The sequence below is a fragment of the Lissotriton helveticus genome, chromosome 4_1 (assembly GCF_964261635.1).
Source record: "Lissotriton helveticus chromosome 4_1, aLisHel1.1, whole genome shotgun sequence".
Lineage (NCBI taxonomy): Eukaryota > Metazoa > Chordata > Amphibia > Caudata > Salamandridae > Lissotriton > Lissotriton helveticus.
Window position 1 is genome coordinate 1,239,363,958 of NC_136063.1, and position 24,068 is coordinate 1,239,388,025.

Here is a 24,068-nt window from a genome sequence, read left to right on the forward strand (position 1 = left end):
CCCTTCCTTTATAATAAAAAACTTAAACTGCTACTGCATGACGCCGGAGGCACCACCCCCTTTCTATCCCACTCTGCAATCACACCACATGGGATGCTGCTGATTGAGGAATGAAGTCCCCTTGGCTGTTGAGGGCCCCTAGGGGCAAACAAGACCTCCTGTTACCTCTAGTAAGTCTCACACAGGTGGATTGCTGAGACGTGGTCAGAGGTCAAGCCCCCATTTTCCACCACTTTGCAAACATGCCTCTCTGCACACTGCTGGTGCGGGGGTGATGTCACCTTGCCTCCTGAGGGCTCAGGACTACAGTAAATTTCTTCCCCAACCAGTAGTGCAACAGGAAGCATGTTTGCAGAGCGGTGGATAAAGGGAGTCTGGCCGCTGAAGACCTCTCAGCAAAACAGCTGTGTGGGTCTTACTGGAGGTAACAGAAGGGTAGTTGGCCCCCAAGGGGTAAACAGCCTTTAGTGCTCTGTTGCTAGTGCACCAACGATTACTTTGCAAGCGTTACCACGCTTGCGATGTTACAACGCGTACCATTAGTACGAAAGTTGTTACATCGCAATCGTTGCTTTAACGCATTCCTTGTAATGGTATGCGAAATCCACATGGTTGTTTGGAAGGAGCCTCCATTTCCAACAATGACGGGCACATCTGACATCGCTGGAAGCTGCTGGAAGCCGGAGAAGAGAGGAACCACGGAGGAGAGAGAAGTAAGTGTAGTTTGTATGAATTGTGCAGGGGTAGTCGTTTAGGTTGTAGGGTTGTGTTTGAGTTGTGTAGGATCGTTCTGGGGCTAGTGTTTTAGTGTTAGGGTAGTGATGTGGTGTAAGTGCAGTGTAGGGTAGTGTTTTAGGGTAATGTTGAGGTGTAGTGCAGGGTAGTGTTTGGGTGTAGGAACAGGACTGGGGGTCGGGGGAGGGTTCTGCAAGGGGTAGTGTTTTAGGGTTTAGGTTAGTGTTGTGGTGTTTGTGTAGTGTAGGGTAGTGTTTTAGGGTTTAGGGTGGTGTTGGGGTGTCGTGCAGGGTAGTGTTGTAGTGTAGAGAGCTTACTGGGGGAAGGGTGAGGGTCGTGCAGGGAGTAGTGTTTTAGGGTTTAGGGTAGAGGTGTGGTGTTTGTGTAGTGTAGGGTAGTGTAAGGTAGTGTAGAGTAAGCATGATTTTAGAGCAATTTTTTTAATAAGCATAAAGGGTAGTGTTGTTGTGTAGGTACTGGACTGGGGGAAAGGGGATGGTTGTGCAGGGGTAGTGTTTTAGGGCTTAGGGTAGTGTTGTGGTGTTTGTGTAGTGTAGGGTAGTGTTTTAGGGTTTAGGGTAGTGTTGGTGTGTCGTGCAGGGTAGTGTTGTAGTGTAGGGAGCGGACTGGGGGACGGGTGTGGGTCATGTAGGGAGTAGTTTTTTAGGGTGTAGAGCAGTGGTGTGGTGTTTGTGTAGTGTAGGGTAGTGTAAGGTAGTGTAGTGTAAGCATTTTAAAGCAATGTATTTAATTAGCATAAAGGGTAGTGTTGTGATGTAGGTAGCGGACTGGGGGAAGGGTGAGGGTTGTGCAGTGGGTAGTGTTTTTAGGGATTAAAGTAGTGTTGTGATGTTTGTGTAGTGTAGGGTAATGTTTTGGGGTTTAGGGTAGTGTTGGGGTGTTGTGCAGGGTAGTGTTGTAGTGTAGGGTCCAGGCAGGGGGAAGGGAGAAGGTCTTGTGGGGGTAGTGTATTAGGGTTTTGGGTAGTGGTAGTGTAAGGTAGTGTAGTGTAAGCATGATTTTATTGCAATGTTTTTAATTAGCATAAACCATAGTACATTTATAACCATTTGCGACTTCATTAGCACGGTAGTGGGGAGAACCATACAACAAGGTCTGGACGGAATAGCCACCGCATTCATGGCCCCAGACCTAGAATCCAGAAGTAATGGTTTATGCTAACTAAAAATATTGCACTAAAATCAAGCAAAGTGATGGTATGCGAAGTATTGACATACATTCCCCCAAGGACCCTAAAGAGCCAAGGGGACTTCATCCCCTAACAAGTAGTGCACCAGGAAGAGTGTTTGCAAAATGGTGGAGAAAGGGTGCATGACCACCAAAAACCTCTCAGCAAACCCACTGTGTGGAACTTACTGGAGGTAAAAGGAGTTGGCCCCAAGGACTCTCTATAACCAAGGGGACTTCATCCCTCAACTAGTAGTGCACCAAGGTAATTGACCTCTAAGGGTCCTCAATAACCAAGGTGACTTCATCCCCAACCAGTAATCCACCAGGAGGTATATTTGCAGAGTGGTGAAGAAAGGGGCGTGGCCACAAAAAGCCAATCAGCAACATACTTGGGGGCCAGCTACCCCTCTTGTTACCTCCAGTGAGTCAGGATTTTTAAGAGGTCTTCGGAGGCCACGCCCTCTTTCTCCATCAGTCTGCAAATGCGGCTACTGGTGCAATACTGGTTAGGGGATGAAGTCCACCTTACACCTAAAGACCCTTGGGGGCCAAGAAGCCATCCTGGAACCTTCTGTAATTCCTACTCAGCAGGATTCCTGAGAGCTGGTCTGAAGCCCCACCCCCTTTCTACACCACTCTGCAAACATGACTACTACTTAAAAACACATTGAAATTCAGTGAAAAAAAACAAAGGTTACAGGAAAGTTAGAGTTAGGAATTATCTATCCAGCCGCGGTCGGTAAGGGAGTACCTGTCGCGGCGGTGATGTGGGGAGGGGGAGGGACAGGGTGGGGGTTAGCAATGTATGGATAATGGAGGTTTGCAGGTAAGTAAACATTTAAATAAATCAAACGAATTTTGTTGCGCGCACTGCATTGCACTTGGGGATGCAGTGCACACAATGAAATTTGTCGAATACGCGTGTGTTTTGAATCGAAAGCCCGAACAGACACATAAAAATGTCAATGTTCGTTTGTTCAAAATGATAAACCTCCGAAAGTTGGTCACAGATTACTCTGAAATTTTGACACAACGTTGGATTCGATTATGCACGTGTTTATATATACACAATGGTGGATTCGAATATGGCGTGTCCAATTCGCGCGTGTTTTTAATCGAAAGGCCGAACAGACCCTATTGATTTGGTTGCTATGCAACAACTCCGAAAGTAGTTCACCGATTGCTTTGAAATGTTCACACAATGTTGGATTTGAATACGTGAGTGTTTTTATGTACACAACATTGGATTCCAATACGCACATGTCGAATACACCCGTGTTTTGAATCAAAAGCCCTAACAGACACATAAAAATGTCAATGTTCGTTTGTTAAAAATCTTAAATCTCCAAAAGTCGGTCACAGATTACTCTGAAATTTTGACGCAACGTTGGATTCGATTAAGCACGTGTTTATATATACACAACGGTGGATTAGAATACGCGTGTCCAATACGCACGTGCTTTTAATCGAATGGCCGAACAGACCCTATCAATTTAGTTGCTGGGCAACAACTACAAGGGATTCATAGAGACAATAGTCTACATATATTAGAGGGACAGTTGGTGTCAGGATGGCAGACTGGGAAGTGGGTGGAGGGAGGGGGGAGGAGTTGGTTCACTTTGCAACATTAAGAAAGGATGCCTAGAGACAATAGTCTACATATATTAGGATGGACAGTTGGTGTCAGGGTGGCAGACCGGGAAGTGTGTGGAGGGAGGGGGAGGAGTTGGTTCACTTTGCAACATTAGCACGTGTTTATATATATACACACCGTTGGATTTGAATACGCGCGTCCCCAATACGGCCTTGTTTTTAATCGAAAGGCTGAACAGAGCCTATCGATTTGGTTGCTGCGCAACAACTACAAGGGACACATAGAGACAATAGTCGACATATATTAGGATGGACAGTTAGTGTCAGGATGGCAGACTGGGAAGTGGGTGGAGGGAGGGGGAGGAGTTGGTTCACCTTACAACATTAAGAAAGGATGCATAGAGTCAATAGTCTACATATATTAGGATGGACAGTTGGTGTCAGGATGGAAGACCGGGAAGTGGGTGGAGGGAGGGGGGAGGAGTTGGTTCACTTTGCAACATTAGCGCGTGTTTATAGATACACAACGTTGGATTCGAATACGCACTTGTACAATACGCGCGTGTTTTTAATCGAAAGGCCAAACAGACCCTATCGATTTGCTTGCTGCTTAACAACTACAAGGGGGACACAGAGACAATAGTTACAAAAACATATTATATACCCACAAGCATTGCGAAATTAAACATTTTAGAAACGTGCGCTTACTCTTTTCTTTCTCTGCCATTTAACCAGACTGAGCCACAGCAACGCGTGGCCAGGTACAGCTAGTTATTTAAAAAACCTTAGAAATTCACCGAAAAATCCAAATGTTACAGGGACGTTATAGTTAGGGAATGGAATAAAGAAACATAGAAATTCACTGTAAAAAACAGGTTACAGGGACATTAAAGTTAGGCTCAGGTTTCTCTCGTACAAATCAGTAAAATTCAGCAGTTATAGGTAATGAGCTAACTATAACTTGAGCCCCCGCAATGCAGTGCTAATGACCTCACATATTACATCACTCAAGAAATGGCGAGTGACATTCACTGATGACATCACTGATGACATCCCCAATGACATCACTGATGACATCATCCACAGAATCTCTCATGCACCACTCACACCCATATATAACCTTTCATACACCCACTACAACTCCCACACTACCATTCTCAAACCCATTCAGAAAACCATACCAGTACTTACACAGCCACTCACTGATTTACAGACCAACACACACACATCCACTCACTCACCCATACAGCCACTCATACACCCACTCACTTACTAACACAGCCACTTTCATCTGATGTGTGAAAATCAAAATCATTACATATTCAATTTATATGAGGTGCATGATGCAACATAGCAAAACCAAACTTAGGTATCTAAAGTGCACTGTGCTCATAGCATAACACTAAAGTATGACCTTTCCACACATTAAAATGCAATTAGATGCCCGGTATTTCACAACTTAGTATTAATATTTAAATTGTGCCCCGTTTTCAAAGTGCACAGTGCTTGACATCAATTGATCCTACAGTACTCGATCTTGCAAGGTCCTATGGGGTATACAGTAACTCATAGAAGTGCGCAGGTCAGCATCCATGGCCAACCATCTGTAAAGTGCATAATGTAATATCATGAATTCTAATCATACATAAAGGGCAATATGCCAGTAAAGTGGTATATTTACAAAGTGGCCCGTGCTAGGCTAAAAAGTCATTTCTTGGATATTTTTTTATTCTTTTTGACCTTTTTTCATTTTTTCACTTTCTTAAAACCAACAAGCAAATCATGCATATTAACCTAGGAGGGAGGGGGGAGGAGTTGGTTCACTTTGTAACATTAGCGCGTGTTTATATATATACACAATGTTGGATTTGAATACGCGCATGTCCAATAGGAGGAAGGGAAAGGAGAAAGAGGAGAAAAATCCGAAAGAGAGGGAAAAAGAGGGAGAATGGCTACTGGGATGAAAGAAGTATGACAGAGAGAGAGAGCGACGGGGTCCTTGAAAACAATTCCCAGTAATATAGTCTTAGGACTCTTAATCAGTCTTGTATCGACAAATAAACATAAAGCTCTGCATCAGAATTGTGGCCGCCAGGTATCTCCGTTCCGTTTGACAGTATTAACCGTGATTCTTGCTTCCTTTTCCACGATCATCTCCCCTTGGGGGAACTTGGTTACGATTGATGCCTCAATAACTGAATGACGCCAAAGACCGATTGTGGAATTGTTTAAAATGACAGGCAATGGGGTGATATATATATTGTGTGTGTGTGTTTCCTCTCCATTCTCATCTTGGAAACACCACTTACTCCCGCGTGTTGACCTCTCGAAAGGATTTATTTCCAACCTCAGTAGAATTTAAGGCAGGGGTACTCATAGTACGGCCCGCGGGCCAGGGGCGGCCCGGCAAGCCTTCCCTGGCGGCCCGCGGACCCCAGAGACATCACACCTGTGATTTACGTTTTTTTTTTTAAGTGTCTGCAGCAGCGCGAGAGACTCTGCTGCTCTGTGGGAGCTGCCGGCCGGGCGATCCTAGCAATGGCCAGAGTACAGCTGCAGGGGCCTAGGAAGAGGTGAAATACAAAGGCCTCATTAACATGCAAATGGTCTTTTAAAGACCTGTCAAGTGCTCGGGTGCGCTGTGAGTGTGTGTGTGCCCCATGCTGGCACACAGGCAGGGTGGGGTGACAGAGGGAGTGGGAGGGAAAGAGAGGGGGAGGGGGACGGAGGGGGACGGAGAGGGAGTGAGAGAGAGTGAGAGGGAGTGATTGGGAGGGAGGGAGGGAGGGAGAGAGAGGGAGGGATGGAGTGAGTGGGAGGGAGGGAGTAAGTGAGTGAGAGGCGGTGGGAGTGAGAGGGAGTGAGAGGGAGTGAGTGGGAGGGAAGGAGTGGGAGGGAAGGAGTGGGAGGGAAGTAGTGGGAGGGAAGGAGTGGGAGGGAGTGAGAGGGAGGGAGTGAGAGGGAGGGAGTGAGAGTGAGAGGGACTGACTGCGAGGGAGTGAGAGTGATGGAGTGAGTGAGAGGGATGGAGTGAGTGAGAGGGATGGAGGGAGTGAGAGGGATGGAGGAGTGAGAGGGATGGAGTGAGTGACAGGGAGTGAGTGAGAGGGAGTGAGTGAGAGGGAGTGAGTGAGTGAGTGGGAGTGAGTGAGTGGGAGTGAGTGGGAGAGGGAGTGAGTGGGAGAGGGAGGGAGAGGGAGGGAGAGGGAGAGAGACGGACAGGGAGGGAGAGGGAGTGAGACGGAGACAGAGAGGGAGGGAAAGGGAGGGATAGGGAGGGAGACGGAGAGGGAGGGAAAGGGAAGGAGAGGGAGGGAAAGGGAGGGAGACGGAAAGGGATGGAGACAGAGAGGGAGTGAGAGGGAGGGAAAGGGAGGGAAAGGGAGGGAGATTGATAGGGAGTGAGATGGAGGGAAAGGGAGGGAGAAGGAAAGGGAGGGAGACGGAGAGGGAGGGAGAGAGAGAGGGAGGGAGAGAGAGAGAGAGAGGGAGGGAGTGAGAGAGAGGGAGTGAGAAAGTCAGAGTGAGACAGAGGAAGACAGGAGAGAAGGAGGGAGAGAGGGAGAGAGAGCTAGAGAGAGAGCTAGAGAGAGGGAGGGAGACCAAGAGAGAAAGAGAGAGAGAGAGATGTGTGTATGCTGGGATGGCTCAGTGGACGAAGGCGTCCGCTACAGGGACCTGTGATCAACCTCATGGTCAGTTTTATGTTGTTGCTCTAGCCCCGCCCCCTCCCCCACTGACCCCGCTCCCCACCGATGCGGCCCTCGGACACAAACCAAACTGTAAATTTGGCCCCCGAGAGAAAGTTTGTGAGTACCCATGATTTAAGATAAAGAATACCTTTGTAAATCGAGTTCATTGCAATTGTAATCAGAACAGAGCAACAGACTAAATAATATGTAAAGACAAAAATAAATGCCCAGGTTAGTGCTTAGTCCCCTTTGATTTTACCTAAATCAATCAAATGTGCCTTTTCGGATCAAAGGAGTAACAGGAAGCAATAACTGAAACCCTGTTTAGCTCCTCAGCAACTGAAACACATTCAAATAATATCGCAAATGTTTCCTAAACAAAGGCTGTACAAATATCTTTGGCCTCACCTTGAGCAATGTGGGCCTAAGCAAGAGGTATGAGTGTCTGCGCTAATCAAAGCAAAATGTATGCGCAAAAACTGATGACTGGTCGCATACCGTACAGAAAGACGTCTGCAACTGGAGATGGAAGGCCACGCTCCACGTTTTACGCATGCGCACATCAAAGGCATTAGCCATCCTTTTTTTTTTCACAAACGCTTTCATTTCCTCGGCCCCTCACCTGTGCATGCTGGTTGTCCTCGGAAAACCCGTGTTTCAAGTTGTGACGTTCATTATGTCTGTGGCGCTTTCAGTGGCCTTTCACATTTTCGGCTACTGGCAAACTTGCAACACACACTGAGACTTATTGATAATAACAATTTGAGACAAGAATGGACAGATTACATTGTATTCCCTTCGGAGTACATTAGGCCCTGCCAGCTACCAGCCAATTCATCTCCTCAGGCTGCCATTTAGGGGGTTAGAGGCACCAAGTTGCCATGGAAACAAATTCAAACTACACCAGCAGTGCACAAAATTGACACAACCGGTACACAGCTGTCAAAGTACTAATAGCGCACTTAGTTTACTTAAAGTGCAGTCCCGAGTTACTGTAATTTCCAGAAACTACTAAAGATCGTGCTAAGTGTTAAAGCTTATAGATTGAGGCATCGTTATTGTGCTCCACGTAATCCCAACCCGTGCATTTGAATGCTAACACTATCTTGGGTAGTCCAGGGCGATGGGTGCTATAATACTAATGACAGAGAAATCCAGAAAACTGTTTTGTATTTGATAATGGTATAATGTTCACAAATTGCGAGGAAAATAGAAAAACAAATACGTATATCCTTACTGCGATGTCAATTTCACTTGGCGCACCGTCTATCTGCAGAGCGTGTTATTGAGGTTGCGAATTAGTCACACTGTGAATGATTATGAGTTCTCGCAGGATCCATCGGATATGTCTCCCCTCGTGACCCTTTATGCAGATACCCTGAAAACCTGCTTGCCACCTTTGTTTGATAGACTAGATAGGAAAGCTGCCGTAATGTCCAAGTTCTTTAACTTCTGGGGACCGGGACTGGCCCTTTGTCGTCTGAAGCCTCTCCTATTGTCCCATTGACCCCAATCCCAGCTGCTACCTACATCCTCCTCCCTGACGCATCTGGTACACAATTAGTCTCCGTCCCTGCCGTCTCTCTTCAGAGATCTCTGCCTGTTAACTCCTATTAGCGGCCAAAGGAGGAATCATGGTGGCTACCCCACTGGGCCAAACCAGAACCTACTGTTTGATCAACACAAACGTGTGTTCATATGTTAACCTATATCCAGAGTCCTGCCCATTTGTGGTTGTCCTGGGGAACGTGCCTACGCTGGACAACTCTCAATCGGAGACTTTCTTTCAACTCATAAAGAAAGCATCCCATTGATTAGCCAGCCATTCCAATTTTTGCCTGAAGAATTACAGCATAATGCTGAGGCGTGTACACTGGATCAGCCCCTGGAGATTAGGTGATCACCAACTTTAGATATCCATTTCTTGCAGAACGAATTTGGGCCAAAAAATGAACAACAGGTATATAACAATTTATTGCCATTGGGATTTTTTTCTAAAGGCACTTGAAAACTGGTATAGACCAGTCACAAGTGGCCTTACAGAGGGCTGACCTGAATATCCATTGCCACAGTAGGTTTTACCCTTTCGAGGGCCTCAATGAGCTATATTTTCCAACCGTGGGCACAGCTGAGAGAGCTGCTCCCTCTAGGAGTGCAGGTAACCCCAAGGACCCACCCAAGTGCGACATGTCGGATTCTATTGGATTTTTTTTGTGAGATCTAGGACTTATAGTCCATGTGGAAATGAGAGGGGGGCCCCAGAGGGAGATCCTCTAAGTACAGATATGTCATTACCTGGGCACTAGGGAGGAGCCTGTATTATTGGAAAAATCAATCTGATTAACCCCTTCGGGGCTGATGACGAGCTGGGCTCGTCATGGAGCAGGGCGCTCGCACGCTGATGACGAGCCCAGCTCGTCATGAGCCCCACCCTCGGGGGAAGCGCCAGCGCTCCCCTCGAGTCTGCCTGATTGTCTTCTTTTCTGCGGGGATGGCAGGGGAAGACCTTCCCCTGCCTCCCCCCGCCCTCCCCGCCCGCGTCATCAATGACGTCAGCGCGCGAGGCGCGCTGACGTCACTGGAGGTTCCTTTTGTTTACCGACGCGCAGGGAAGCCATTTGCTTCCTGCGCGTCGGAGTACAAAGAGGTTTGTTTTGCGGCTGGGGCAGGGGGGAATTTTTTGTAACTTACATCGAGTGAAAGGAAAGGCTTTTCCTTTCACTCGATGCAACTTTAGAGCATTCCTGCTGCACGATCGTGCGATCGTGCAGCTGAAATGGTAGGGAGTTTAATATATATATATTTTTTTCAATTTCGTTGTTCGGGGAGCGGCCCCTTGTCTGCATCAGGGTTGTGTACGCCAGCTAGTCACCAAATTGTAGTGTTGTTGTGGATCAGGCACTGCAAACACAACAATGATGGACAGAATGTGGATCAATGTCACACATTCACCCCAGTCCAAAGATCTGGGCCCAAATCCATCGTTTTTCCACTCCACACCACCCTGGGTTAGACAATGGCGATATGCAAATCAGCGCTGACCCTGTGCCCCATGGGAACAGTCCAGTCCGAACTACAAAAGCCATGTCCTTCCCAGAACAGAAACAAGCATCCAAACACCGGCCCGGTTTCGAGGTAACACCTCTCTTCAGCCCGGCTAGCTTGATTCCAGTGGTGTGGAGTGCCTGGGACTCACGTCTGAGCATCCCCAGTACACTTAGAGCGGTAACTGCAAACACAACAATGATGGACAGAATGTGGATCAATGTCACACATTCACCCCAGTCCAAAGATCTGGGCCCAAATCCATCGTTTTTCCACTCCACACCACCCTGGGTTAGACAATGGCGATATGCAAATCAGCGCTGACCCAGTGCCCCATGGGAACAGTCCAGTCCGAACTACAAAAGCCATGTCCTTCCCAGAACAGAAACAAGCATCCGAGGACCGGCCGGTTTCGAGGTAACACCTCTCTTCAGCCCGGCTAGCTTGATTCCAGTGGTGTGGAGTGCCTGGGACTCACGTCTGAGCATCCCCAGTACACTTAGAGCGGTAACTGCAAACACAACAATGATGGACAGAATGTGGATCAATGTCACACATTCACCCCAGTCCAAAGATCTGGGCCCAAATCTATCGTTTTTCCACTCCACACCACCCTGGGTTAGACAATGGCGATATGCAAATCAGCGCTGACCCTGTGCCCCATGGGAACAGTCCAGTCCGAACTACAAAAGCCATGTCCTTCCCAGAACAGAAACAAGCATCCGAGGACCGGCCCGGTTTCGAGGTAACACCTCTCTTCAGCCCGGCTAGCTTGATTCCAGTGGTGTGGAGTGCCTGGGACTCACGTCTGAGCATCCCCAGTACACTTAGAGCGGTAACTGCAAACACAACAATGATGGACAGAATGTGGATCAATGTCACACATTCACCCCAGTCCAAAGATCTGAGCCCAAATCCATCGTTTTTCCACTCCACACCACCCTGGGTTAGACAATGGCGATATGCAAATCAGCGCTGACCCTGTGCCCCATGGGAACAGTCCAGTCCGAACTACAAAAGCCATGTCCTTCCCAGAACAGAAACAAGCATCCGAGGACCGGCCCGGTTTCGAGGTAACACCTCTCTTCAGCCCGGCTAGCTTGATTCCAGTGGTGTGGAGTGCCTGGGACTCACGTCTGAGCATCCCCAGTACACTTAGAGCGGTAACTGCAAACACAACAATGATGGACAGAATGTGGATCAATGTCACACATTCACCCCAGTCCAAAGATCTGGGCCCAAATCCATAGTTTTTCCACTCCACACCACCCTGGGTTAGACAATGGCGATATGCAAATCAGCGCTGACCCTGTGCCCCATGGGAACAGTCCAGTCCGAACTACAAAAGCCATGTCCTTCCCAGAACAGAAACAAGCATCCGAGGACCGGCCCGGTTTCGAGGTAACACCTCTCTGCAGCCCGGCTAGCTTGATTCCAGTGGTGTGGAGTGCCTGGGACTCACGTCTGAGCATCCCCAGTACACTTAGAGCGGTAACTGCAAACACAACAACGATGGACAGAATGTGGATCAATGTCACACATTCACCCCAGTCCAAAGATCTTGGCCCAAATCCATCATTTTTCCACTCCACACCACCCTGGGTTAGACAATGGCGATATGCAAATCAGCGCTGACCCTGTGCCCCATGGGAACAGTCCAGTCCGAACTACAAAAGCCATGTCCTTCCCAGAACAGAAACAAGCATCCGAGGACCAGCCCGGTTTCGAGGTAACACCTCTCTTCAGCCCGGCTAGCTTGATTCCAGTGGTGTGGAGTGCCTGGGACTCACGTCTGAGCATCCCCAGTACACTTAGAGCGGTAACTGCAAACACAACAATGATGGACAGAATGTGGATCAATGTCACACATTCACCCCAGTCCAAAGATCTGGGCCCAAATCCATCGTTTTTCCACTCCACACCACCCTGGGTTAGACAATGGCGATATGCAAATCAGCGCTGACCCTGTGCCCCATGGGAACAGTCCAGTCCGAACCACAAAAGCCATGTCCTTCCCAGAACAGAAACAAGCATCCGAGGACCGGCCCGGTTTCGAGGTAACACCTCTCTTCAGCCCGGCTAGCTTGATTCCAGTGGTGTGGAGTGCCTGGGACTCACGTCTGAGCATCCCCAGTACACTTAGAGCGGTAACTGCAAACACAACAATGATGGACAGAATGTGGATCAATGTCACACATTCACCCCAGTCCAAAGATCTGAGCCCAAATCCATCGTTTTTCCACTCCACACCACCCTGGGTTAGACAATGGCGATATGCAAATCAGCGCTGACCCTGTGCCCCATGGGAACAGTCCAGTCCGAACTACAAAAGCCATGTCCTTCCCAGAACAGAAACAAGCATCCGAGGACCGGCCCGGTTTCGAGGTAACACCTCTCTTCAGCCCGGCTAGCTTGATTCCAGTGGTGTGGAGTGCCTGGGACTCACGTCTGAGCATCCCCAGTACACTTAGAGCGGTAACTGCAAACACAACAATGATGGACAGAATGTGGATCAATGTCACACATTCACCCCAGTCCAAAGATCTGGGCCCAAATCCATAGTTTTTTCACTCCACACCACCCTGGGTTAGACAATGGCGATATGCAAATCAGCGCTGACCCTGTGCCCCATGGGAACAGTCCAGTCCGAACTACAAAAGCCATGTCCTTCCCAGAACAGAAACAAGCATCCGAGGACCGGCCCAGTTTCGAGGTAACACCTCTCTTCAGCCCGGCTAGCTTGATTCCAGTGGTGTGGAGTGCCTGGGACTCACGTCTGAGCATCCCCAGTACACTTAGAGCGGTAACTGCAAACACAACAACGATGGACAGAATGTGGATCAATGTCACACATTCACCCCAGTCCAAAGATCTTGGCCCAAATCCATCATTTTTCCACTCCACACCACCCTGGGTTAGACAATGGCGATATGCAAATCAGCGCTGACCCTGTGCCCCATGGGAACAGTCCAGTCCGAACTACAAAAGCCATGTCCTTCCCAGAACAGAAACAAGCATCCGAGGACCGGCCCGGTTTCGAGGTAACACCTCTCTTCAGCCCGGCTAGCTTGATTCCAGTGGTGTGGAGTGCCTGGGACTCACGTCTGAGCATCCCCAGTACACTTAGAGCGGTAAATGCAAACACAACAATGATGGACAGATTGTGGATCAATGTCACACATTCACCCCAGTCCAAAGATCTGGGCCCAAATCCATCGTTTTTCCACTCCACACCACCCTGGGTTAGACAATGGCGATATGCAAATCAGCGCTGACCCTGTGCCCCATGGGAACAGTCCAGTCCGAACTACAAAAGCCATGTCCTTCCCAGAACAGAAACAAGCATCCGAGGACCGGCCCGGTTTCGAGGTAACACCTCTCTTCAGCCCGGCTAGCTTGATTCCAGTGGTGTGGAGTGCCTGGGACTCACGTCTGAGCATCCCCAGTACACTTAGAGCGGTAACTGCAAACACAACAATGATGGACAGAATGTGGATCAATGTCACACATTCACCCCAGTCCAAAGATCTGGGCCCAAATCCATCGTTTTTCCACTCCACACCACCCTGGGTTAGACAATGGCGATATGCAAATCAGCGCTGACCCTGTGCCCCATGGGAACAGTCCAGTCCGAACCACAAAAGCCATGTCCTTCCCAGAACAGAAACAAGCATCCGAGGACCGGCCCGGTTTCGGGGTAACACCTCTCTTCAGCCCGGCTAGCTTGATGTGGATCAGGCAGCACACCAACTTCAATTTGAGGAATTTCTTATGAAGCACAATCCCAAGTCATCAGCTCAACCATCCGTTTCCTCCACCATTCTCCAATTGCCAGGTTTGCTCTAGATTCCCCAACATTCCTAAACAAAGCACCAGCCCATCATCCTACTAAGGAAGCACAGAAATACTCTGCAGAAAGCATGAATGTAACACTCAAAGTATGAATGTATATTAGAGCTAACCTCTGCCTCCATGGATGTACAAGACCAAACTATTGTACTGTTTTGTAATTGTATTATATAGTGCATGCTACCCCTGACAAGGCATCAATGCGCTTTTTGGTGAGTAGCACTCTACTCTGGAACCCGAAGAGGATTAGTGTTAATTATTATAGGGCGATGTGAAATTAATTTCAGCAGTCGACATGTGAATGTGTTATCTGTGTTGAAAAAGGATAGTGGAGAAATAGAGGAGAGAAGGGTTTGCCCTTATATAGCGCCTTTGTTGTGAAATGGTCGTTTTTTCAAAAAAAAATGCTGATGGGGTCATTTTGAAAATATAAATATAGTGCTAATTTTATTCAAGGATGCAAGTGTCTCTGTCCTTCATTTCTTTTATTTTTTGTTTATCTGAAGTGGCTAAAAAACACACCTGTCCTGCCTAGGCAAAGCTCACTAGTGTTTTTGGGCTGATGAATGTTTTTTTTTGTGTTGCTTTTCGAACACATGCTTTGTCTCCAGTGACCATGTGTGTGTTACTATGCCATCGCAGCGATGTGCGAAGGGGTCCCTTGAGTGAGCTGTCCATCATAGTGGGAAGCTCACAAATGTTTTTGGGCTGATGATTGTTTTCCTGAATTTGTGCTGCAACTCGAGCGCCATCTTTGTCTCCATTGACCATGTGTGCGTTACTATGCAATCGCACAAATGTGCGCAGGGGTCCCTTGTGTGAGCTGTCCATCATAGTGGAAAGGTCACAAATGTTTTTGGGCTGATGAATGATTTCCTGAATTTGTGCTGCAACTCGATCACCTGCTTTGTCTCTAGTGACCTTTGTGTGTGTTATTATGCCATTGCACCGATGTGCGCAGGGGTCCCTTGAGTGAGCTGTCCATCATAGTGGGAAGCTCACAAATGTTTTTGGGCTGATGATTGTTTTCCTGAGTTTGTGCTGCAACTCGAGCGCCATCTTTGTCTCCAGTGTCCATGTGTGCGTTACTATGCAATTGCACAGATGTGCGCAGGGGTCCCTTGTGTGAGCTGTCCATCATAGTGGGAAGGTCCCAAATGTTTTTGGGCTGATGAATGTTTTCCTGAATTTGTGCTGCAACTCGAGCGCTTGCTTTGTCTCCAGTGACCGTGTGTGTTACTATGCCATCGCACCAATGTGTGCACAGGTCCCTTGAGTGAGCTGTCCATCATAGTGGGAAGCTCACAAATGTTTTTGGGCTGATGATTGTTTTCCTGAATTTGTGCTGCAACTCGAGCGCCATCTTTGTCTCCAGTGTCCATGTGTGCGTTACTATGCAATTGCACAGATGTGCGCAGGGGTCCCTTGTGTGAGCTGTCCATCATAGTGGGAAGGTCACAAATGTTGTTGGGCTGATGAATGTTTTCCTGAATTTGTGCTGCAACTCGAGCGCTTGCTTTGTCTCCAGTGACCGTGTGTGTTACTATGCAATCGCACCAATGTGTGCACAGGTCCCTTGAGTGAGCTGTCCATCATAGTGGGTAAATTTAGGAAAGATGGTGCACTCCGCTAGTTGGTGGGCGTTGCCAAACGGGGATCTTCTGTGTGAGTTCACATGCCTCTTATGTGTATACATGGTCAGAGACTGATGAGAGCAGCAGATGGGGAGAAAGAAGCTCCTGGTCATAGGAATTGTTTTTGGATTGCGCTTGTGAAAATCAAGGATGCAAGTGCCTCTGTCCAGCATCACAGTTAACCACAGTAATTCTGTTGTCCCCCTCCCCATGAGAATCCCTGATGACGTCAGCGCGCACAGCACGCGCCAACATCTTCAGGGATTCCCAGGCGGTCGGGAAGCCATTTGCTTCCTGCGCCTGGAGGTGTTAGGTTGGTTTTGAGATATTTGGGGGGGTTTGGGGCTGCAAAGAGGCATCAGGGGAGAGGTAAGTGAATTTCCTCTCTTCTGATGTCTCTTTGCAGGGCATTTCTGCCTCACGGTCGCGCACAGCATTGCGATTGTGCGGTGGAAATGCCCCCACTAGCACCAGGGATTTTATTTTAGATTGTAGGAAGTGACCCATTGGGCAAGGGTCGCTTCCAGGGGGGTCGGATTTTAAATTTAGATTTTCTGCCCCCCCCCCCCCGGTGGGCAAATCAACCTGTACTTTTGTCCGTGTTGCCCTTTTTGATGGCCCATCTGTGTGGTTGTGATTTTGGGGGTAAATTTGTGTGTTGTTTATTCATTTGTTATGTTGTTTGTGAAATGTAGTATTAATTTTTTTTTTTTCTTCTTTGTTTTTGTTCCAGGCTTTTGCTGTTTGTATTGGTGTAGGTTGTGGTTCAGTTAATGCTGGTTTTGCAGCTTGTGTAGTTGCATGTGCTTGGTAAGTAAATGTTTTTTGTACTACTTTTCCTAGATGAATGTGTTTTTATGAAAAGTGAAGTTATTGCTGTTTGTGTGGCTTTTTGTTTCTTGATTGTTTACTTTTTTTTTGTATTGCTGCTTGATGTGTACTTTGTCTAATCTATACTTTTTTTTTCTTTCCAGTTGGATTTCCTTTCTTTTTGCTGTGTTTCAGCAGAGTAGGTGCTGGTGAGTGTTCTTATATTTGGTTAGATTTGAATTGTTTTTGAGTGTATTGATTTTTGTGTGAAGACTCTACCTTGTTTACTTCTTACTTTGCACAGTGTAGGTTGTTGTTCACTTGTGTGTGTAGTCTTCTTGCTTTGTAAGGATCATGGCTGCTCACAGGATGACTGCTAAGCAGGTTGTTAGTTTGCTTTTTGAGTCTTCCTCTGACCATGGTCCAGACACTGACTCCGATTCGGAGCATGAGGTAGGTGCAGAAGATTCAGGCAGTGAGTTTTCTCTTCGCATGGTATCATCGGATGATGATTCTTCTTCTAGTGCTGATGAAGTGCCTGTGGTAGAGAGGGACATTGATGTGCCGGTAGAGAGGCAAGAGCCATGTGAGCGGCAGCCTAGGTCCTCAAGGTTTCCCTTTTTTTCTTGTCGGGAAGAGGCAAGTGTGGTAAAGGCTGCGCCCAAAAGGTTTCACATTGCTGTGGTGCGCCAAAGGTTATCTGGTGCTGCTAGTCTTCCTGTTGTAGAGCAGCATGAGGCATCTGGTGCTGCTAGTCTTTCTGTTGTTGTTGAGCAGCAAGTGGCATCTGGGGATGCGAGTTCTTCTGTTGATGTTGAGATGCAAGAGGCAGCTGGGGATGTGAGTTCTCCTGTTGGTGTAGAGATGCAAAATGTATCTGGGGATGCTAGTATTCCTGTTGGTGTAGTGATGCAAGAGGCATCTGGGGATGCTAGTGTTCCCGTTGATGTAGTGCAGCAAGAGGCATCTGGCCTGCAGGCTAGGGTGGCTTCTTCTCCTGATGTTAGTGATGACGTCTGGGTTGCCCCTGGCATGGTGCAGCCGGAATTGCCAGACTTCACTGGTGTTCCAGGGTGTAGAGTGAATACTGACAATTTTTTGCCAATTCAATTTTTTCAGTTGTTTTTTGACGTTGAGTTTTTGCAGGAGATTGTGGAGCAAACTAATTTGTATGCAGAGCAGTATTTGAGGGACCACAGTGCCAGCCTTAAGCCCCATTCTAGAGCTACCCATTGGTCTCCCACATATGTTGAAGAGATGAAGAAGTTTTTGGGATTAACATTTTTGATGGGCTTGCTAAGGAAGCCATCAATGTCTTCTTATTGGCCCACTAGTCCCTTGATGGCAACATCTATATTTCGAGCAGTTATGACTCGTGATCGATATATGCTTCTTCTTCGCATGATGCATTTTGTTGATAATGATTTAGCGTTGCCACGCGATCACCCTGATTGTGACCGTCTTTTTAAGATTCGGCCTGTCCTTGATCACTTTGTTGATCGTTTTCCTGAGATCTTTGCACCTGGAAAAGAAATAGCTGTGGACGAGTCTTTGGTATTGTTCAAGGGCGCTTGGTTTTTAGGCAATACATTCCTAGTAAGAGGGCACGCTATGGAATCAAACTGTATATGCTGTGTGACAGTGATACTGGATATGTTTATAATTTCAGGGTGTACACCGGTAAGGATTCCAGCATTAACACTTCTGCTTGTCCGTTCACTTTTGGAGTGACTGAGAAACTTTGTGGGAACTAGGTAGACGATTATTTAACAAAGGCCACCATTTATATGTAGATAACTTCTACACTAGTGTGCGTTTGTTCAAGGAGTTGGCCAAAGTGGGCACTGTTGCATGTGGCACGATGCGCAGTAACCGGAAAGGTTTCCCAATAGAACTTGTTTGCAAAAGGCTTGTGCGGGGACAGTCTACTGCATTGCGATGTGGGAAGCTTCTAGCTGTGAAGTTTTCAGGCAGGAGAGATGTTTACATGCTGACTACTATCCATGACGAAAGCACTGAAGCTCTGCCAGTTCGGGGTGAGACTGCTGAAGTGCGTAAACCTGTGTGCATTTTAGACTATAATAGGCACATGGGTGGTGTTGACAGAGTAGATCAGAGGTTGGAACCTTATGCTGCTCTTCGAAAGGCTTACGTTTGGTACAAGAAGTTGGCTATCCATCTTTTCCACTTGGCATCCTTTAATGCTTTTGTTGTTTTCCAGAAATCTTGTCCTGAGTCAAAGATGCCTTTTGTTAAGTTTCAGGAGACTATAATAGGAAGCCTTGTACTAGTGGAACAGGTAAGTGTGCCAAGATTTGGAGTGGTGGAGGAAGTGGCTAGACTGAAAGATCGCCACTTTCCAGAATACATTCCTCCCACAACTGCAAAAGACAATCCCACTAAAAGATGTAGAGTCTGTTGGCGAAGAGAAGGACGGAGGGAGTCTCGTATGCACTGTCCTGACTGTCCTTCAAATCCTGGATTGTGTGTGCCAGCTTGTTTTAAATCGTACCACACACAAAAGAAGTTTTGGGAGTTTCATTGAGCTTGTAAGTGTACTGTCTGGTCTGTTTTCTGTAATACTTTTTAGTCTGCTTTAAGGTTTGCCTTAGTGCAAAGCATTTAGTTTTTGAATTTGTGTTAGCAGATTTGTAGGTTTCTACATTTGATTTGTGGTATTTCTTTAAAAAATTCTAATTTCGATGGTGGTGTGTGCAGGATTGTGCTTGGATTGTTGGTGTGCGTGGACTGGCGCTTGGCTGGTGGTGTGCGTGGTCTGGTGCTTGGCTGGCATAGTGCATGGATTGGAGTTGTGCTGGGGGAGTGAGTGGTTTTTTGCTTGGCTGGCGGAGTGCATGGTTAGGTGCTTGGCTGGTGGTGTGAGTGGATGGCGCTTGGCTGGTGGTGTGCGTGGTCTGGTGCTTGGCTGGCATAGTGCATGGATTGGAGTTGTGCTGGGGGGTGCGTGGATTTTTGCTTGGCTGGCGGAGTGCATGGTTAGGTGCTTGGCTGGCGGTGTGATTGGAGTGGTGCTTGGCTGGCGGTGTGTGTGGGTGGTGCTTGGCTGGCGGTGTGTGTGGAGTGGTGCTTGGATGGTGTTGTGTTTGTGGAGTGGCGCTTGGCTGGTGGTGTGCGTGGGGTGATGCTTGGCTGGCGGTGTGTGTGGAGTGGTGCTTGGATGGTGTTGTGTTTGTGGAGTGGCGCTTGGCTGGTGGTGTGCGTGGAGTGATGCTTGGCTGGCGGTGTGTGTGGAGTGGTGCTTGGATGGTGTTGTGTTTGTGGAGTGGCGGTTGGCTGGTGGTGTGCGTGGAGTGATGCTTGGCTGGCGGTGTGTGTGGAGTGGTGCTTGGCTGGTGTTGTGTTTGTGGAGTGGCGCTTGGCTGGTGGTGTGCGTGGAGTGATGCTTGGCTGGTGGTGTGTGTGGAGTGGTACTTGGCTGTCGGTGTGCGCTGAGTGGTGTTTGGCTGGCAGTGTGCATGGTCTGGTGCTTGGATGGTGGTGTGGGTGGACTGGCGCTCTGCAGGCGGTGTGTGAGTAGTTACTTTCTGTTGGTCACTACACACACTGCTAGTTGAGTGACACTCCACACAGTCCATCATTTTGTGTAGTTGCAGTGTCAGAAATGTGGGCGTGTGAAAGTGATGGGCCCTTGAATGGCGCTGTTTGCTGGTGTGAGTGTTGAAATGTGATGGGTCCGCGGCTGGCGGTGTGAATGTTTTGTATGTGTCACGCGTACGAAAGGTGTATGAATGGCCTGTAAAGAGGTTGGTGCCTTGACGTGGCTTCACAGCTCACGAGCTGTGAGTCAGTGGTTCAGTTTATCATACTTTCAATTATACGCAGTGTATTTCATTTTTTATGAAATTACTTGCGTATCCAATTGTATGTACTGAATTATCACTCACCCTCGTGCCAAATCCAACCAGTATGTGTGTGTGCTTGCGGATTAGATGAGTGTGCAGTAATAGTTGTTTTTTTTCTCTTTCTGCATTAGGGTGTACCTTGTCCCTTATTGTGATTGTTGTAATGTGTTGCTTTTCCATTCGGATGCTGTCAGTGGTCTGGTTTGTATCAGGTATGAAAGGTGCGTGAATGGCCTGTAAAACGGTTGGGCCTTGTCGTGGCTTTACAGCTCACGAGTTGCGAGTCACTGGTTCGGTTTTTATGCATTTATTTATTGACAGACCATTTCATTTTTTTGAAATATCTTGTTAATAAAATGTTATGTACTGAACCATCACTCGCCCTCGTGCCAAATCAACCTGTATGTGTGTGTCTTTGAGGAACAATGGTGAAAATGTTAAGTTCACCAGCTTTTGCAAGAGGGGTTACCTGGGTTTTTGGCCCCGTGCGAGATAGCCATCTTGGGAAACCTACCAAACCCACACATTTCTGAAAAGTAGACACCCGGGGGCTTCCAAGGAGGTATGGCTTGCGTGGATCCTCCAACGTTCCTTTACCCAGAATCCCTTGCAAACCTCATTTTGTGCTTGGAAAAAATCAGTTTTTTTCACACGTTTTAGTGTGGGAAAGCGTGGCATCACTGGGCTCACACAAATTACCTCCCACCCAGCGTTCCACAAGGTCTCCCGATAAAAATGGTACCTCACTTGCCTGGGTAGGCATAGTGGTTGCTTTAGGAAAAGGCCCAATTCATACTGTGGAGTCCAAAACATTACCTTTAGCCAAATAATCTTATTTTTTGAGGGGGTCACCTGAGCTTTTGGCCCGGGGCTTGGTGGGCATCTTTGGAAACTACCAAACCCAAACAGTTCTGAAAACTAGACACCCGGGGGAGTCCAGGGAGGTATGGCATGCGTGGGTCCCCCAATGTTTTCCTACCCAGAAACCCCTGCAAACCTGAAATTTTGGTTAAAAAACCCACTTTTCCGTACTTTTTTGGAAGGCATCTCGCTGCCGGAACTAATGTCCTACCACCCAGCGTTTCCCTTGTTCTCCCGAGTAAAATGATACCTCACTTGTGTGGGTGGGCCAAAGGCATGTGACTCAGGCTGGGGGGCTTAATTTGTAAAACTTAAATATTACTAAAAACTATTTTTTTCAAAATTTATTTTTGGGGTGTTCTCCTTTGGGGCACCCACACAAGTGAGGTATCCTTTTACTCGGGAGAACAAGGGAAACGCAGAGTGGTAGGACTTTTTTGCCGGCACGGCGATCCCACGCCAAAAAGTTTGGAAAAGTGCTATTTTTACCTAATTTTAAGGTTTGCAAGGAGTTCTTGGTAAGAAAACATTGGGGGACCCACGCATGCCATACCTCCCTGGACTCCCCCGGGTGTCTAGTTTTCAGAACTGTTTGGGTTTGCTACTTTCCAAAGAATACCACCGAGCCCCGGGCCACAAACTCAGATGCCCCCACCCAAAATCAAGGTAGTTTTGCAATAAGGTAATGTAAATTCACCACCGTATGATTTGAACGGTTTCCTGTTGCAGCCACTATGTCTATCCACGCAAGTGAGGTACCATTTTTTTCAGGAGACCTGGGGGGGTGGAAATTTGTTGATCCACGCAGATTCCAGAACTTTCCACCACAGAAATGTGAGGAAAATGTGTTTTTTTTGTCAAATTTTTAGGTTTGCAAGGGATTCTGGGTAACAAAACCTGGGGGTAGGCAGACGAGTTACCCCATCCTGTATTGCCCTGGGTGTCTAGTTTTCAAAAATGTATAGGTTTGCTAGGTTTCCCTAGGTGCTGGCAGAGCTACGGCGCAAAAACAAAAGGTAGTCTTTTTGTCCGAAACGTGCTAAATTTCACTGGGAAATTGAGGTGCGACCATGCTGCGTTTTGCGCTGTTTCATGTCGCAGCCATTATGCCTACCCACGCAAGTGAGGTACCATTTTTATCGGGAGACCTGAGGGCACGCTGGGGGGGTGGAAATTTGTTGATCCACGCAGATTCCAGAACTTTCCACCACAGAAATGTGAGGAAAATGTGTTTTTTTTGTCAAATGTTTAGGTTTGCAAGGGATTCTGGGTAACAAAACCTGGGGGTAGGCAGACGAGTCACCCCATCCTGAATTGCCCTGGGTGTCTAGTTTTTAAAAACGTATAGGTTTGCTAGGTTTCCCTAGGTGCTGGCAGAGCTACGGCGCAAAAACAAAAGGTAGTCTTTTTGTCCGAAACGTGCTAAATTTCACTGGGAAATTGAGGTGCGACCATGCTGCGTTTTGCGCTGTTTCATGTCGCAGCCACTATGCCTACCCACGCAAGTGAGGTACCATTTTTATCGGGAGACCTGAGGGCACGCTGGGGGGGTGGAAATTTGTTGATCCACGCAGATTCCCGAACTTTACACCACGGAAATGTGAGGAAAATGTGTTTTTTTTGTCAAATTTTTAGGTTTGCAAGGGATTCTGGGTAACAAAACCTAGGGGTAGGCAGACGAGTCACCCCATCCTGAATTGCCCTGGGGGTCTAGTTTTCAAAAATGTATAGGTTTGCTAGGTTTCCCTAGGTGCTGGCAGAGCTACGGCGCAAAAACAAAAGGTAGTCTTTTTGTCCGAAACGTGCTAAATTTCACTGGGAAATTGAGGTGCGACCATGCTGCGTTTTGCGCTGTTTCAAGTCGCAGCCACTATGCCTACCCATGCAAGTGAGGTACCATTTTTTTTGGGAGACCTGGGGGCACGCTGGGTGGGTGGAAATTTGTTGATCCACGCAGATTCCAGAACTTTCCACCACAGAAATATGAGGAAAATTTGTTTTTTTTGTAAAATATTTAGGTTTGCAAGGGATTCTGGGTAACAAAACCTGGGGTAGGCAGACGAGTCACCCCATCCTGAATTGCCCTGGGTGTCTAGTTTTTAAAAATGTATAGGTTTGCTAGGTTTCCCTAGGTGCTGGCAGAGCTACGGCGCAAAAACAAAAGGTAGTCTTTTTGTCCGAAACGTGCTAAATTTCACTGGGAAATTGAGGTGCGACCATGCTGCGTTTTGCGCTGTTTCATGTCGCAGCCACTATGCCTACCCACGCAAGTGAGGTACCATTTTTATCGGGAGACCTGAGGGCACGCTGGGGGGGTGGAAATTTGTTGATCCACGCAGATTCCAGAACTTTCCACCACAGAAATGTGAGGAAAATGTGTTTCTTTGGTCAAATTTTTAGGTTTGCAAGGGATTCTGGGTAACAAAACCTGGGGGTAGGCAGACGAGTCACCCTATCCTGAATTGCCCTGGGTGTCTAGTTTTCAAAAATGTATAGGTTTGCTAGGTTTCCCTAGGTGCTGGCAGAGCTACGGCGCAAAAACTAAAGGTAGTCTTTTTGTCCGAAACGTGCTAAATTTCACTGGGAAATTGAGGTGCGACCATGCTGCGTTTTTCGCTGTTTCATGTCACAGCCACTATGCCTACCCACGCAAGTGAGGTACCATTTTTATCGGGAGACCTGAGGGCACGCTGGGGGGGTGGAAATTTGTTGATCCACACAGATTCCAGAACTTTCCACCACAGAAATGTGAGGAAAATGTATTTTTTTTGTCAAATTTTTAGGTTTGCAAGGGA